Source organism: Procambarus clarkii, unplaced genomic scaffold, assembly GCF_040958095.1.
Source record: "Procambarus clarkii isolate CNS0578487 unplaced genomic scaffold, FALCON_Pclarkii_2.0 HiC_scaffold_98, whole genome shotgun sequence".
Classification (NCBI taxonomy): domain Eukaryota; kingdom Metazoa; phylum Arthropoda; class Malacostraca; order Decapoda; family Cambaridae; genus Procambarus; species Procambarus clarkii.
In genome coordinates this window covers 1,504,775-1,520,828 of record NW_027189131.1, presented here as the reverse complement: position 1 = coordinate 1,520,828, position 16,054 = coordinate 1,504,775, and positions in this window count along the sequence as shown.

Genomic DNA, 16,054 nt, shown 5'->3' with positions numbered 1-16,054 from the left:
TGATCCTTGACAGTGCATAAGAGCGAAAAGCGACGGCGTTTTGTTTGTAAGAGAACAGGTTGTACTACAAATGACTTGATTTATTGATATCACGTGTATGTATGACACCTAAATTAGTGTATTTATTTATTTATTTATTATATGTGTAGATGAAGGTTAATTCATATGACTGATGCTAGGAATGTCTGAAATCTCCTTAGAAGGATATTTTGGCCCTGAGAAGGGCCGAGTTTGGTGTATACTAGGGTGGTCGATTTATTTATGCACGCTCTCCACGGATACGGCGAGCAAGCTGAATGTCCTTTGGCATGATGGTGACACGCTTGGCGTGGATGGCACAGAGGTTAGTGTCCTCGAAGAGACCGACCAGGTAAGCCTCGGATGCCTCCTGTAAAGCCATGACGGCAGACGACTGGAAGCGAAGATCGGTCTTGAAGTCCTGGGCAATCTCGCGCACCAGACGCTGGAAGGGAAGTTTCCTGATGAGCAACTCGGTGCTCTTCTGGTAACGACGGATCTCACGCAGGGCGACCGTTCCGGGCCTGTAACGGTGAGGCTTCTTCACGCCCCCTGTGGCAGGAGCAGACTTGCGTGCTGCCTTGGTGGCCAGCTGCTTACGAGGAGCCTTGCCTCCCGTGGACTTGCGAGCAGTCTGCTTGGTGCGAGCCATGGTGAACAACTGTGGTTTGTGATGGCCGGCGCTGAACTGAATAATACAGGAGAAGATGCCCATTGGGGCGAGCGTTGAAGTGGGGACAGCTGAAGAGTAGTCGGTGAGAGGAAATGCTGAAGTTGAAGAAAAAGTGCCAGGGCTAAACCCAGCTGCGTGGCAATACGTCGATGCTGCAAACAACCCAACAACTGGATAGGCTTGGAGGCGGGTCTGGAAGGCGGCGGTGGCAGTGCTTCAGCATTCAAGGTGGAAACAATCTTTCTTCATGTGGTGTCTTCTTCTTCTTCAATTTGGTGTTTCTTCTTTCTTCTTGCTTCGAGTAATCATTTGATGTTTGTAATCGGCGTAGTCTGGTGGGAAAAGGTCCTTTGACAATGTGGTTTCGTCGCATTCAACGAAGATTACTTCGTTCTTTAGTGTGTACTTTAAGTTTGGATCATTCAGCAGGCATTCCGCATACCTTGTGTTGAGTATTTTGCTGGAGAGGCGTCTGTATTCGGGAGTTCCAAGTGTAAGTTGTTCACGTTGATCATATAGTGCGGAGACTCTTGGAGACTCCTGTGTTGCTGGAGATGGTGATTGTGCTTCAACGTCAATCGAGGCAGTAGAGTCATCATCGGAAAACAAGTGTTGGTTTTCAGAAGCATCAGGTGTAGGTACCTGTGAAGCTGGTGTAGTCTCAGGTGCGGCTGGTGTATTTTCTGGTGAAGCTGGTGAAGTTGGTGCAGTCTCAGGTACCACTGGAGAAGTAGCTGGTTCGTCTGGAGTAGTAGCAGTGTGCAAGGATGTTGCAGAGTCTGTATCAGGTTGCACAGGGTGGGCGTCAGCAGACAGGATATCTGCCAATGCAGTTGAAGAGATGGTGATGCTGATGTTAGAAGCAGAAGTGGTATTTGTTGCTGAAGTCGTAGCATTGGTGTTGGCTGAGGCTGTTGTTGTGAAGAGCTCGTCACGAACAGTAAATGTTGGTAAACCGTTGTCAGCGTACATAATGTTCAGAATTCGTACAAATTCCTTGGTGTTCGTGCCTGCAATCATTTCAGCAGTGCGGATGAGTCCCATTATGACGTTGTGGTTCCTGTTAGGGAGCAGCATCTGGTGTGGTGAGGGCTGGCTTGTTGATTCAGCAGAGTAAACTTGTGGCTGTCGCTGCTGCGTCGATGATTGGTTGGCGGGCTGGGACCCAGGGCCCCAATGGGATGCAGTCTGTGCAGAAGCTCCGCCCCCTCCCGGAAGCAGAGGAAAGTTGGCGGCTTGCACGTTGAATGTTGACGGTTCTCGTCGTGTGGTGTTGGCTTGCCTGGCTTCGGTCATCTTCTGTATTTCTTGACGTCTTTGTGGACACTCAGCAGAGACGGCAGTATGGTGACCTTGGCAGAGAAGGCATTTGAGGAAGTCGCTGGTGCATTGTTTGAAGTGGTGACTCTCGGCGCACTTGCTGCACCGTTGGTCCTGAGATGGGCAATTTTTAGTGAAGTGCTCATAACTATAGCACTTAAAACACTGTCGTAGCTGGTAGTAATGTTCTCTTGTTATTTGTCGGGGTGTACAAGCGAGGCCGAAGCACCGGAAGCCATTGGTGGTAGCAGAGGTAGCTTCCTCAGGCGAGGTGAAGGTGACCTTCATAGTGGAGAGGTGGCTGTCCTGCACAGGGATGAATTTTACGGTGACTGCAGTCAAGGAAGGGTTGTCTTCGGTTATGCTGGTGGCGACGTCGGTGGTAGCTTTTTCGGAGATGAGGGAGCTCACTCTCCTTACGAAAACAGTCCTGGCTGCGAGGTAGTGTCGTGGTGGGGTGAGGAACATGTGCGCCTCCTCGAGAGCAGTGAGGTGAATGGGGTTAAAGAGGCGTTGTACGGCCTCGGCACTGCTGAACAGCAGTTGAGGGAGTCCATCATCGTTGAGTACGACGTCCAGGGGTGCAACATTGGTTGTAGTGGTGATCAAATCCGATATCTCTGATCGAGTAGGGGTCTGGTTCCCTCTGAATCGTACCTTGATTCGGTAGATCATGGCTCTAATCGTTGCTGCCTAATGTTTACCCACCCGGCAGTGCTGGGTGCAGGAGAGCCTGATCTAGAGGGTTGCACTTTCCTTAAGAGGTCTCCCGTCTCTTACCGGTTTAATGCACCGGATCAGGGTGGGGTCTGACCTCTTAAAGCAAAGTACTCTCTGTGTGAAAATTTCGGCATGATTTCCCCAGACTATATCCCGTCAAGCGGACGTACTTGTAGCATGGCAACTCCTAACTCCTGCCTGTCCTTTTTTTATGCTTGTACTCGAGCAGAAACACGGCTTTCTCACAACGCTTTCAAAACTGCAGTTGCCTACTCGTCTGTTTCACGTTTCTGTGAAATGACTTTTGCACAAATCCAAAAAATAGAGCAAAATCAGCGATAATAGTGTTTGAGGTGAGCTGCCTGTTGGCTGCAGCCAGAGGAAGGAGGGGAGGGGCAACGGGGTGACGTAGGCGAGTCGAGCAGCCAATGGCGCTCGAGCAAGCGCCTCGAGACGGCGTATATAAGCAAAAATTTTTCGGCGCCGGCCATCACGATCAGATCACAGATCACGACAGTCTCAGCAACTAGCAACCGTCGCGGTCGGACGTGCTCGCGTTGCTCCAGCTCTTCTCTCTCGCACCTAGTACTGCAGGGTGGATAAACAATTGGCAGCAGACTTGCGTCTCTCTAGATGGTCAGACCCCACTCCTAACTTGGTATTTTATGCCGGGTAGAGACGGGAGGCCATCTTCAGTGACGTGTAGTCTTTGAGAGAGATCCATCGGCCTCCAGGAAGCTCATTATGCGTCACAAACGCTTCAAGATCAGGGGTACGCCCCTCAACGAACAACCATTCTCCAAGACATCTCTCCTGAAGCTCTTTAAAGACGTTGCAGGAGTAACACCCAACGACATCAAGCAGGAAGGCACGGACATCCTTTTCTTCTTTTATAGTGAGGAGGAAGTCGACAAACTTCTGTCTTACAGCGCTAACTTCTCCAACCAACACCTTCGTCTCAACTTCCCACGCCAGTACCTGGCTGAACACTCTGTCGTTATTCACGATCTCAGTCAATGGATCGTGGAACAAGATGACGCTGATGATAGTGCGTTCATGCGCGACTTCAAGGCATCAAACCCGGACCTAGGGCTTCACCAAGCTCAATTCTTCAATTCAAGTCGCTCCCTGAAGCTGACCTTCGAGACGGTAGCTGCGGCTACTATGGCTACCAGAAATGGAGTTTACAGCTTTGGAATTCACATTCCGCCTTTCCGTGTGAAGATGGAACGTTTTCACATCGTCAACCAGTGCCTCCGATGCTACGAGTACACCCACTCCACCAGCAAATGTACCCAGCGGATTCAGAAGTGTAGCCTCTGCTCAGCTGACCACCATTACTCCATCTGCAAGTCTGAAACACTATGCTGCTTGCTGTGCAAAGGCGATCATCCAGCAATCTCCATACATTGTCCTCACAGACAAAACGTCATTAAAAACATGGAGAAATCCACATCTTCAACCGGAGCCAGTACCTCTGAAGCAACAAGCCAATCAGCGACCACCTCTACTTCAGGTTTCAACGCCCAAGCCGCCATCTTCCCGGAGCTCCCGGGAGGACGTCCCACTGCTACTACCAGCCAATGGGGAGCCAGCTCCCAAACGCCAACCAGCGATTCGTCGAGCCAGCCATCGCCACCGGCCAAACCAAAGACAAAGCTAATTGGGCAAAGCACAGTAAAAGCTCTGATATCAACAGCCAGAATTACTGCTGGCAATAACCCCCGAGAATTTGTGAGGCTTCTGAAAATTCTGTACAAGGCGAACGGTCTCCCTACCTTCATTGTTCCTGAGGAAGTTTTCAACGCTCCGCGTTCATCTCCAACAACTGACCCTGTAGAGGAGGATGCTGACTCTACATCCGACGACGACGATTCCGCCACTGCAATGCAGCCCTCAGATCCTGTTCGGGTACCTACAGCTCACAAGACTCTGCCTCGTGTGACCCCCACTTCTGCATCAGTTCCCGTTACCAACCATGACATCACTGTGAACGCAGCCACGCTTTCTGACATACTGTCAGCTCCTGCTCCACACGCTTCTCCAGCTGCTGCTGTCCCTTCACCCGTCTCAGTGGCGAATTTCGCTGCTATCGACCCTTGGTGTGACCCTATAGAGGGTACCGACTATGCAGCACCTTCTGCTGCAGTACCTACCGTTGTTACACACTCTCCGAGAACTCTACCTTCAAGACATCAACCCTCAAGAACCCAACCTTCAAGAAATCTACCCCAGCGTGTCAACACCCCTGCTCCTCACTCATCTGATGAATCGGATGAGGACGTATCTGTTGGTACACCATCACCCCCAAGGAAAGATCACCTCCAAGCATCAACACGAACCGTGACCACCAAGACCGACAAGCCCAAAAAAAAGAACAACGATCAAAGTTTGGTGAAATCAACAAGAAAGAAGACTCCTAACGAACTGACTTAACATCATCTGACATCAAACCTCCACTGCCAGCTGCTTGCGTTCCCGGCCTCTGTGTGTATTGCAAATGACACCCCACTCAATTCTACTTTCATCTGATCAAGCTCAAATCCACGGTGGTTGGGCCACCGATCTTTCATCTCCCCTCTTCACCTCATCCCCGGATCCTTGCTCAAGATTTCTGCAGCCTCGCCCCGTTCTTCCATCCCCTACTTGCCAGCTCTATGGACATTTTCGCTTCGCTTCGCCGGCCATCACAAACCACAGTTGTTCACCATGGCTGGCACCAAGCAGACTGCTCGCAAGTCCACGGGAGGCAAGGCTCCTCGTAAGCAGCTGGCCACCAAGGCAGCACGCAAGTCTGCTCCTGCCACAGGGGGCGTGAAGAAGCCTCACCGTTACAGGCCCGGAACGGTCGCCCTGCGTGAGATCCGTCGTTACCAGAAGAGCACAGAGTTGCTCATCAGGAAACTTCCCTTCCAGCGTCTGGTGCGCGAGATTGCCCAGGACTTCAAGACCGATCTTCGCTTCCAGTCGTCTGCCGTCATGGCTTTACAGGAGGCATCCGAGGCTTACCTGGTCGGTCTCTTCGAGGACACTAACCTCTGTGCCATCCACGCCAAGCGTGTCACCATCATGCCAAAGGACATTCAGCTTGCTCGCCGTATCCGTGGAGAGCGTGCATAAGCTAAAACGACCACCCTAGTATACACCAAACTCGGCCCTTCTCAGGGCCAAAATATCCTTCTAAGGAGATTTCAGACATTCCTAGCATCAGTCATATGAATTAACCTTCATCTATACATATAATAAATAAATAAATACACTAATTTAGGTGTCATACATACACTGTACACGTGATATCAATAAATCAAGTCATTTGTAGTACAACCTGTCCTCTTACAAACAAAACGCCGTCGCTTTTCGTTCTTATGCACTGCCAAGGATCCTCCTCCCCCCCCCCCAAAAAAAAAAAAAAAAAAAAAATTGTCATACTGTACTAGAAATAAAAGCAGCTTGTATAAGTGACATACTGTCCTGTCCTGTTTTATTCTGTTTTTGGTCCTCTGGCTTAATCTGTTAAGTTAGGAGATGACATTTTAAATTAACCGTTTTCTTGACATTTTCAAACCTTAAGAGGGTGGCCTGCATAGTAATCCTAATGTGGAACATAACAATGAATCTCTAATCTCTAGAAAAAAGATACCGAGTGTTTATATGTGTGTTGAGAGAGAGAGAGAGAGAGAGAGAGAGAGAGAGAGAGAGAGAGAGAGAGAGAGAGAGAGAGAGAGAGAGAGAGAGAGAGAGAGAGAGAGAGAGAGAGAGACATGCAGAGACAGAGACAGACAGACAGACAGACAGACAGACAGACAGACAGACAGACAGAGACTGAGAGAGAGAAACACACACAGTTTCATAAATATTCTCATTTTATAGCTATTTGCTTTCAGTGACAGAGGTTTTTGTTATAATAGTATTGGTGTCTAACACTCACAATCTCTTTAGAAATTAAAGTGTGGCTCCAATGGAGCCGAGTTTGTTGGTTTGAGGCCAAGCCACCACCACAGGGCAGTAAGTAAGCCGTTTACTTGGAGGAGGTGTACTTGGTGACGGCCTTAGTGCCCTCAGAGACGGCGTGCTTGGCCAGTTCTCCGGGCAACAGGAGCCTTACAGCAGTCTGGATCTCCCGACTGGTAATGGTGGAACGCTTGTTGTAGTGGGCCAGGCGAGAAGCCTCGGCGGCGATGCGCTCGAAGATGTCGTTCCCGAACGAGTTCATGATAGACATGGCTTTGGAAGAGATACCAGTGTCGGGGTGGACCTGCTTCAGCACTTTGTAGATGTAGATGCTGTAGCTCTCCTTCCTCCTGCGCTTCTTTTTCTTATCGCCCTTGGCAATGGCCTTCTGGGCCTTTCCGGCCTTCTTGGCAGCCTTTCCAGATGCCTTGGGTGGCATGATGATGCTCGTGCTGGCTGGCGTTGCGATACAATAATGAACTTTTGCGAAGAATCAGAATCAGAATAATACAGGAGAAGATGCCCATAGGGGCGAGCTTGGAAGTGGGGACAGAAGAAGATAGGGGGGGTGAGAGGAAGAAGATTTGTAAGAGAAAAAGTGCCAGGGCTAAACCCAGCTGCGTGTCGTTAGGTTGCGGCTTTCGAGGCAGGGACTCAGTCGGGTGTTTTCAGTGACAACATCGGGACATCACAAACTCACAACATCACAGTGATTGGCTCAAGAGCGTCAGGGCTGAACTTTTTTACGGATTGTTTGTGCTGGTTGTTGAGAGCTGAATATGTAATGATAGTGGATGCTGGGTGTTGAGAGCTAAAGTTTAACGAAATACAGAGTTAGGAAGAGGATCATAGATGGTAGAGAAGAGGTCATGATTGTTTCGTGGTAGTCTGAGAGTGTGTAGGAGAAAATCAATGTGTTGTTCATGATGAGTGAGTAGTCTATCGATTTGTTTGTCTGATAGAGTTTTCCAGTAGGTATTTAGGGCAGGAATGTTAGTACTTTCATGGAGACTTTGATTGGTATTTAACTCTTGCCATCGGGTGTTGAGTACCCATCTTAGTGCTCTGTTCTGTATTCTTTGAAGTTTTATTTTGTTAGTGCGTGCAGATAGAGAAAGAGCTAGTGGAGCGTATGTTAGGAGAGGTCTAATAAGTGCTTTGTAAAGGTGCATTTTTGTGTCAGGTTTTGCAAATCTAAGTCTGTATAGTTTCTTCATGGCTTGAAGAGCTATTGCATGTTTCTGTGTTATGTGTGTGTGAAAGAGTAGTTGTCGATCAAATGTGAGTCCCAGGACTGTGGAGGAGGGAGATACAGAGATGTAAGTAGGATTTTGAGTGTATGAATAGAGTTTTAGAGGAATTGGGCGAATAGTTCTTTTACAGAAAAAGTAGGTGATTTTAGATTTGCTGGAGTTGGTTTTTATACGCCATTTGTACTCCCACTCAGTGACAACATCAAGTTCTGTTTGTGCTCTGTTTGTTAGTGTATCAATGGTGTTGCTGGTGACAAGGTGAGAGACATCATCAGCATAACATATGGTTAATGAAGTGTGATGAACAGGGTCAGGAATGTCGTTTATGTATAGGATGTAGAGTGTTGGGGCAAGAACAGAACCTTGGGGAACACCGGCGTTTAAGTTGAAGTAGTCAGAGTGTTGTTGGAGGAACTTAATTCTCATTGTCCTATTGTCTAAGTAGTTCGAAAGAAGTTTGGTGGTGATGAGAGGAAGATTAAAGTTGTTGCATAGTTTGAATTTTAAGCCGTCATGCCAAACAGTGTCAAAGGCCTTCTCAACGTCCTTAGTGATGAGTGCAGTCTTAAGTCTTTGGTGCTGATTGATACTGAGGTAGTTAGTCATGATGTTTAAGGCGTCGTGAGTGGACCGGTGAGGCCGAAATCCAAACTGTTTGTTAGTGAGTAAGTCATTGTGTTCAAGGTGCGTTCTAAGTCTCTGGTTGATCAGCCTTTCAAAGACTTTGCCAAGTGTCTCTAGAAGGCTGATGGGTCTATAGTTCTTTGGGTCAGTGTGGGGTTTCCCAGGTTTTGGAATAAGAACGGCTGTGGCAGACTTAAAGTTGAGTGGAAAGTACCCAGAGGCAAGGGAGGCGTTGAATAGGTTAGTGATAGCAGTAATGATAGAAGCAGGGAGTTGTCTAAGAAGGATATGTCCAATGCCAGACGCACCAGGGGCTCTACGACGAGTGCCCATGAGAGCTGTCTTGACATCAGCTAGAGTTAGGGGAGTCTGTAGTTCAGTGTTTGAATTGAGATTTTCAAGGTGAATGAGGTCGTCTGGTGTAGTTGCTTGTCTATTTTGGTGTATCCAGTCTTCGACTATTTCAATGTTGGGGCGTGCAAATGGTTCAGGAGGATGTGGGTGAAAGATTTGTTCCCAGTGGTGTTTAAAAATGTTGAGAACTGCTTCAGGATCAGTGATTTTGTTGTTATTATTTAGAAGGTATTTAAACGGTGTGTGAGTTGATCCTTGTAATCGTTTGATTCGTTTCCAGAATTCTTGAGGTGTCAGTTTTCTGTATTGTTCTGCTTGTTCTATAAGGTGTTTCCAATGTTTTGTGTGGTCTTCATCTAGGCTGTTAAGGATATGGTTTTTTAATGCTGTTAGGTCCCATAGTATTTGTCCATGACGATGTATGTTTTGTAAGAATCTAGTGTGATAGCAAGCTAAGAGGCGTTTGGAGCGAATGGAGGGGGTGAAAGTGAAATGTGGTTTGTGTGCTGTTTTAGGGATGGAGATGTTTGCTGCATGAATGATGGTGTCTTGTATGTTGCGTGCTTGTGTGTCGATGTCAGTGTGATGTTTGTCATTGTATTCATAAGTGAGATCAGTGTCATCAATGTGTTGTTTGAACATGTCCCAGTTTGCCCTATGGTATGAGAATTGAGGAGTGCTGGGGATGAGAATAGGATTTGTGGAGACTGTGAGAATTAAGGGAATATGATCAGAGCCCGTAATGGGCCCTGGTGAAATGAAGTGTTGCAAGTTGCTGCCGTGTCTGTTGGTGAATATGAGATCAGGCCGGCCAGAACCTGTATGTGTGAAACAAGTGGGGAAATCAGGGCCAAGAAAGAATAGATGTTTTTGGGTGTATATTTGGTGAAGCTGTCTGCCATGCTGATTTGTGGTATTGTGGTGGAATGTAGGGTGTTGTGCATTGAGGTCTGCAAGCAGAAAAACAGGCAAGTGAGAGTTGTTGAAGAGAGTTATGAAATCTTGCATGGGAATGTCGGTGTTAGGACGGGTGTAGGTTGTGCAGATGATGAGAGACCCCATTTGTGTATGAACTTTAATGGCTAGGAAATGTTTGTGAAGCCAATGAGTGTGTAAGAGTTCGTGTTTGTATGAAGAACGGATGAGTATTGCAACTCCTTCATGTGCTTCATCTGGTGACTGGTAAGAGGTGTAGCCATAATGTTTGATTTTATATGAGTTCGTGATGTATGTGCTATTTAATAATAGCACATCAGGTCTCTCGATCTCAATAAAATCTGACACCATGTGTCTAATGTTGAAATATGCCCGCACATTAAACTGTATGATCTTTATGAATTTTTAGGTTTTGATGGGGTGCTGGTGGGGTTTTGTGCATGTACAAGAGCATGAGGGTTGCGTGATTCAATGAGTTGGGCAGTTATTGAGGAGGGTGCATCTTGGAGGATGGTGGTAGGAATTGTAGGATATTTACAGCGGGAGGTGGGAGTAAGACAACGGGTTGCTGAACGGGCTCGGGACGAGACAAGATGAGTTACAGAAGAAATGACTGAAGTTGTTGGGGGATGGAGGGAGACAGAAGGCTTGTTGACAGGGACCGGGTGAGAGGTATCAGAGGTTGTAGTGTTAGTAGTCAGATTGGAAGTGGAGAGGACAATGTTGGGAGAAGAGGTTGAAAGTGCCTTTGACATGGATGCTTCAGTTTGGGATAGTCCAGGATGTGCTGTTTGGTCAGTGGCACCGTTTTCTGTAGCAGTCAGGAGTGGGTTGGTAGGAGATTGTGGGGGAACTGTAGTATTTTCTTCAGCTGAAGTCATGGTGTTTTGTGGAGTGAGGACTGTAGGCGAGAATGGAGCAGAGCGCAATAGTTGAGTAGGAGGAACAGAGATACTAGGAAGGCCGTTATGAGTGAGAAAGATTGGAAGATAGTCAGCAAAGTCACGGCCATCGTCCTTGGCCTTCAAGTAAGCAGCTTGTACACAGGCAGTGACTCGTTCATATGCAAGGTTCTGAAGAGGAGAATAAGGTGGAGGTGGTGGGTGAGGGAAGAGAGGTGGAGAGGACTGAGTTTGTTGTGCAGTATTATGATGATGTTGCTGGTGAGGTGAAGCATTAAGGACACTGGCATAGGACATTGATGTGGCTGATGCTGTTTGGTGATGAGATAGGTTATGGGAGGTTGAAGAAGAGGAATGAGGGTGTGCTTGAGTGCGAGGTTGGTTATTGCGAAGAGATTTTAGGGTTTGCTTTCTCAAAGGGCAAGATTTGTCAACTGCTGAATGACCTCCTTGGCAATTGATGCATTTTAAAGTGTTGGCAGAGCACTGAGTGTAAAAATGGCCTTCTACAGAACATTTTGAACAAATTTGTGGGCTTTTACATTTCCGGGTTTCATGACTGTATTTGTAGCATTTAAAGCATTGCAGCAAAGGAAGATAGTCAACTGGACTAATGAGATAGGGAGGAGTGCTGGTGTGGAGGATTTTAATTCCATGGTGCAAGAGTTTTTGAGCTTCTGTAGGGGAGGAACATTGGATCTTGAGGTGTTTTGTATTGGGCACTGGGTATATCTCCATTACAGTAATAGCATTCCTGTGAGAGATGTCTTGAGAGAGATTGATAGTAGTAGGTGCTGAAAGGACAGAGCTGTCGACATTTCTTACAAGTACAGAGCATTTAGTTTTTTGTTCAATAGTGAGAACAGGAGTAAGTGAAGCTTGTGTGAGTTTTCTGAAAGTAGGTTCCTTGAAACAGGCAAAAAGGTCGTCTTCAGAGGCAATGAGAAATTTGATGGTGTTTGTGTTGGCATGTATTATATGGTTAGTGGCTGGTGTGCCAGTGGCATTGTAAAAGGTAGTGATGCAGTCAACTGTGTCTATGGGTGTATTCCCAGTGTAGGTCATCCGTAGACAGTGAGCCATTGTGACTCACTGTCTACTGACAGTCCCGTGTCTTGTGCCAATCACTGCGATTCCATTAGCTCAGTGGGGGGGTCAGTGTGCTCGTGAGCTGTGGGTTGGAGCTCGGTTGTCAGAGGCGTAATTCCGGGTTCCTAGCAGGCTAATTGAACCCGGTTCGGCACAAATACAAAGTATTCGTGAGTCCTGAAGGTGTTACTCAAGGGCAACCCCCACTGCTAGTTGACTCGCACTATCACGAGGTTCTAGCAGTGGATCGGCATAGCAAACAAGCCAGGCAGGGAGACACAGGGCGCAAGCACGTGCTGTGACCCCACCTGGGAGGAAAGGACGAATACCCCACTGCACTTTCACCGCACAGGGGGTAGGTCCCGGCCTGAAGAGGAAGAAATGTTTAGCAGAGGAGAGAAAGAGTGCTATGCACGGCAATACACATTACGTAAGTTAGGCCATCCAGCTGTCCCTGGTTTTATTCAGGGTGGCAGTACGGGTTGGCCCACTAGGGTAATGTATCTTTGCACGTTATATCACTGATAGAGCTGTAACATAAACCGTGAACACGCCGAGAGGAAGAGCCGTCGTTGCCTGAAAAAGAGGTGTGTGCCAGTTTGCCTGGGTGTTGCCTTGGATGGAAGATGGCTGTGATAAGGATGTGGCCCCAGGTAGGGTTACCACGAGAGTATGCTCGTCTGGGCCGACCAAGCGGCCCTGACCTTGCAAGTTAGCAACAGGTGCTACTAGCGCTCTGCATCTCTGGCTGTTGTTAAATCGATGCTGTTGGATCACTGTGGTGGTTGTGATGTCAGATGCCTCAAAACGGTGGTCCCATGTAACTGCAATAATGCAGAGGCAGGTGGTTGCAGGTGCGGGGGCGCTCAAACAGCGTATCGCCTAGATCTCACTGCGAGCGCGACGTGCTGCTGCTTCCGTTGCCAATGAATGAACTTTTGCGCGAGTCGAGCTTTCCTTTTATATCCCGCTCGCGACTCAGCTCAGAGCGGGTCGCGTGGCGGAGCGCGCTGATTGGTCAGTGGCGGACTCCCTTGATCCTGAGCGGGGTATATAACACGAAGCTCGATCTGTGGGCCTCCTCCAAGGATTGATAAAAGATAAAGATAAAAGATAAAAAGAAAAAGATAAAAGACACAGACAACGATCGACTGAAAACCTAGATCAGGCTCTCTGCACCCAGCACTGCCGGGTGGGTAAATATTAGGCAGCAACGTAGAACCATGATTTACCGCATAAAGGTCCGGTTTCGTGACGAAACCACTTACACCGGACCCCAATTACTAAGGAAAATCGTTGACATCACGAATGCAGCCCCGTTGGACATCCGTGACGATGCTGACGGCGCTGTACTTCTTTATTCAAGCGAGCAAGCTCTGGAGCAACTGTTTGCACCAGAACACCAGGACGCCCTACGAAACTCCAACCTGATCATCACTCCTAACCGTCGCTACTTGGCTGAACGAACCATCTTCGTCAGCCACACGAGTGTCTACATCGCCACCCAAGACCCTGGTACCATACTTGATAGTATCAACACCAGAAACCCGGCTCTGACTGCTGCTACAGTCAAGGTCATCAAGAACAACGACAACCCTAGGCCTACTCTCAAGGTCACCTTCACAACAGCTGCTGCAGCGACCCAAGCTGTGGAAAATGGATTTAGATGTCTGGATATTTCCATCACACCTGACACTGTAAAGAAGGAACGGTACTACAACATTCGCCAGTGCTTTAAGTGCTACAAGTACGATCATGATACCAAGAACTGCCAACAAGCAGAGGTTAAATGCAGCATTTGTACCCAGGATCACCACTTCAAAACCTGCCGGTCAACCACCAAACTGTGCCTCAATTGTGGAGGAGCTCACATCGCCGTCTCCATGGACTTCCAAGTACGACTAGATGAAATAAATAAAACAGTAACTGCCAACCCAACAACCAATCAGCCGGCGAGCTTCAATATCCAAGCTACATCGTTTCCAGTGCTTCCCAACGCTTCTGCTCCTGCTACACAGACGTCCACACCAGGCCAGACCACCCCCCAATGGGGACCCAGGACACAGGCGACTGCAGCTCAGCCAACCAACTTGACTGTCAACCAATCAGCGGCCTCGACCAACACCACTCTCATCCCATGCCTGATCAGTGTAGCTGAGAGAGAGGCGGGAACAGACAACGCAAAATACGTGAGAGTACTGAACAGGCTGCTCGCCCAGAACAACCTGCCTACAATGTTGATACCAGCAGACCTATTTCAACATCACAACGCTGCTTCAACCCAAACAGACGAAATTCCAACACCAACAGTAACCGCAGTCATACCGCAACCACCACCACCGGAGTCGAACCCAGCACAAGTCACCCAGGCAACAGCATCCACCCAGACCACCTCCACAGCAGACCAGTCAACCTCATCACCTGCCCCCACCAGCCGGAGACGGAAGAAAAGGAGAGCAAAACGTCAGCAAGTGGAATCAGAATCAGATTCAGAACCAGAGTTCCTAGAAGCCTTGGCTGAGACCTTCACATATGAGGCCCCAGACTTCGACCTAAACCCAAGCAAATCAAGCAAGAAAGTGCCCTGCTTTGGACTTTACCTCAATCACGGTGGCACTTTCAAAGGCAATCGAAGCACAAGAATGGTCATTGCCTTAGAATGCAACAGGATCATGAACCAGCTCAGGACCACCATTCCTTACCCTGTGTTTGTCCACCACGAGACCGTGGAACGCTATGTAGACTTCTGCGCTCTGGAGAGTGAATACATCGACCCTAAATTCGACTTCAAGAGGGGACAAGTGACCTTCCTGGAAGAAGATGAAGACCCGACAGGAACACCAATACCACCGCTAACATTCGGGAAGTACATGCGAATACCTCCTGGCCGAGACACCACCAAGCAACAGTGAACTTACCTCTCACCACCTCAATAAGGAAGACGCCTCCTCCAAGCCAGACAGACCACCTCAAGTGAACCAGGACGACATCACCCTGCCCCACCACTAGCCTCCTGCCGCCCAAAAAGAACTTAAGCTACAGGCTTTGACTGGAAAAACATCTCCAATCCAAGGTGGACGGGCCACCGAACTTTCAAGCCTCCTCTCTCCACATCCAAATCCTCTTCCAAGAATTTCATCGCCCCATCCTTCTTCCTCCCACATCCTTTCCAAGCTCTTTGGACATCAAAGCGAAAAGCGAACCTCCTCCAAGCCAGACAGACCACCTCAAGTGAACCAGGACGACATCACCCTGCCCCACCACTAGCCTCCTGCCGCCCAAGAACTTAAGCTACAGGCTTTGACTCGAAAAACATCTCCAATCCAAGGTGGACGGGCCACCGAACTTTCAAGCCTCCTCTCTCCACATCCAAATCCTCTTCCAAGAATTTCATCGCCCCATCCTTCTTCCTCCCACATCCTTTCCAAGCTCTTTGGACATCAAACCGAAACCGAAACCGAACCGGCATAAAACACCACAAACCCACAACAGCAGCAGCAATGTCAGGACGCGGCAAGGGAGGCAAAGTGAAGGGCAAGTCAAAGTCTCGCTCCAGCAGGGCCGGACTTCAGTTCCCCGTGGGCAGAATTCACCGTCTGCTGCGTAAGGGCAACTACGCCGAACGCGTCGGTGCTGGCGCTCCTGTCTACCTGGCAGCCGTCATGGAATACCTCGCTGCCGAAGTTCTGGAGCTCGCCGGTAACGCCGCACGTGACAACAAGAAGACCCGTATCATCCCACGTCACTTGCAGTTGGCCATCCGCAACGACGAAGAACTCAACAAACTTCTGTCTGGCGTAACCATTGCACAGGGAGGTGTTCTTCCAAACATTCAGGCAGTTCTTTTGCCAAAGAAGACAGAGAAGAAGTAAGCACTTTGCCACCCACCTCGACAAATACCATAACCAGGCTCCATCCGGAGCCACACACACTTTAATAGAGAGATTCACTAGAAATAAAAGCAGCTTGTATAAGTGACATACTGTCCTGTCCTGTTTTATTCTGTTTTCGGTCCTCTGGCTTAATCTGTTAAGTTAGGAGATGACATTTTAAATTAACCGTTTTCTTGACATTTTCAAACCTTAAGAGGGTGGCCTGCACAGTAATCCTAATGTGGAACATAACAATGAATCTCTAATCTCTAGAAAAAAGATACCGAGTGTTTATATGTGTGTTGAGAGAGAGAGAGAGAGTGAGAGAGAGAGAGAGAGAGT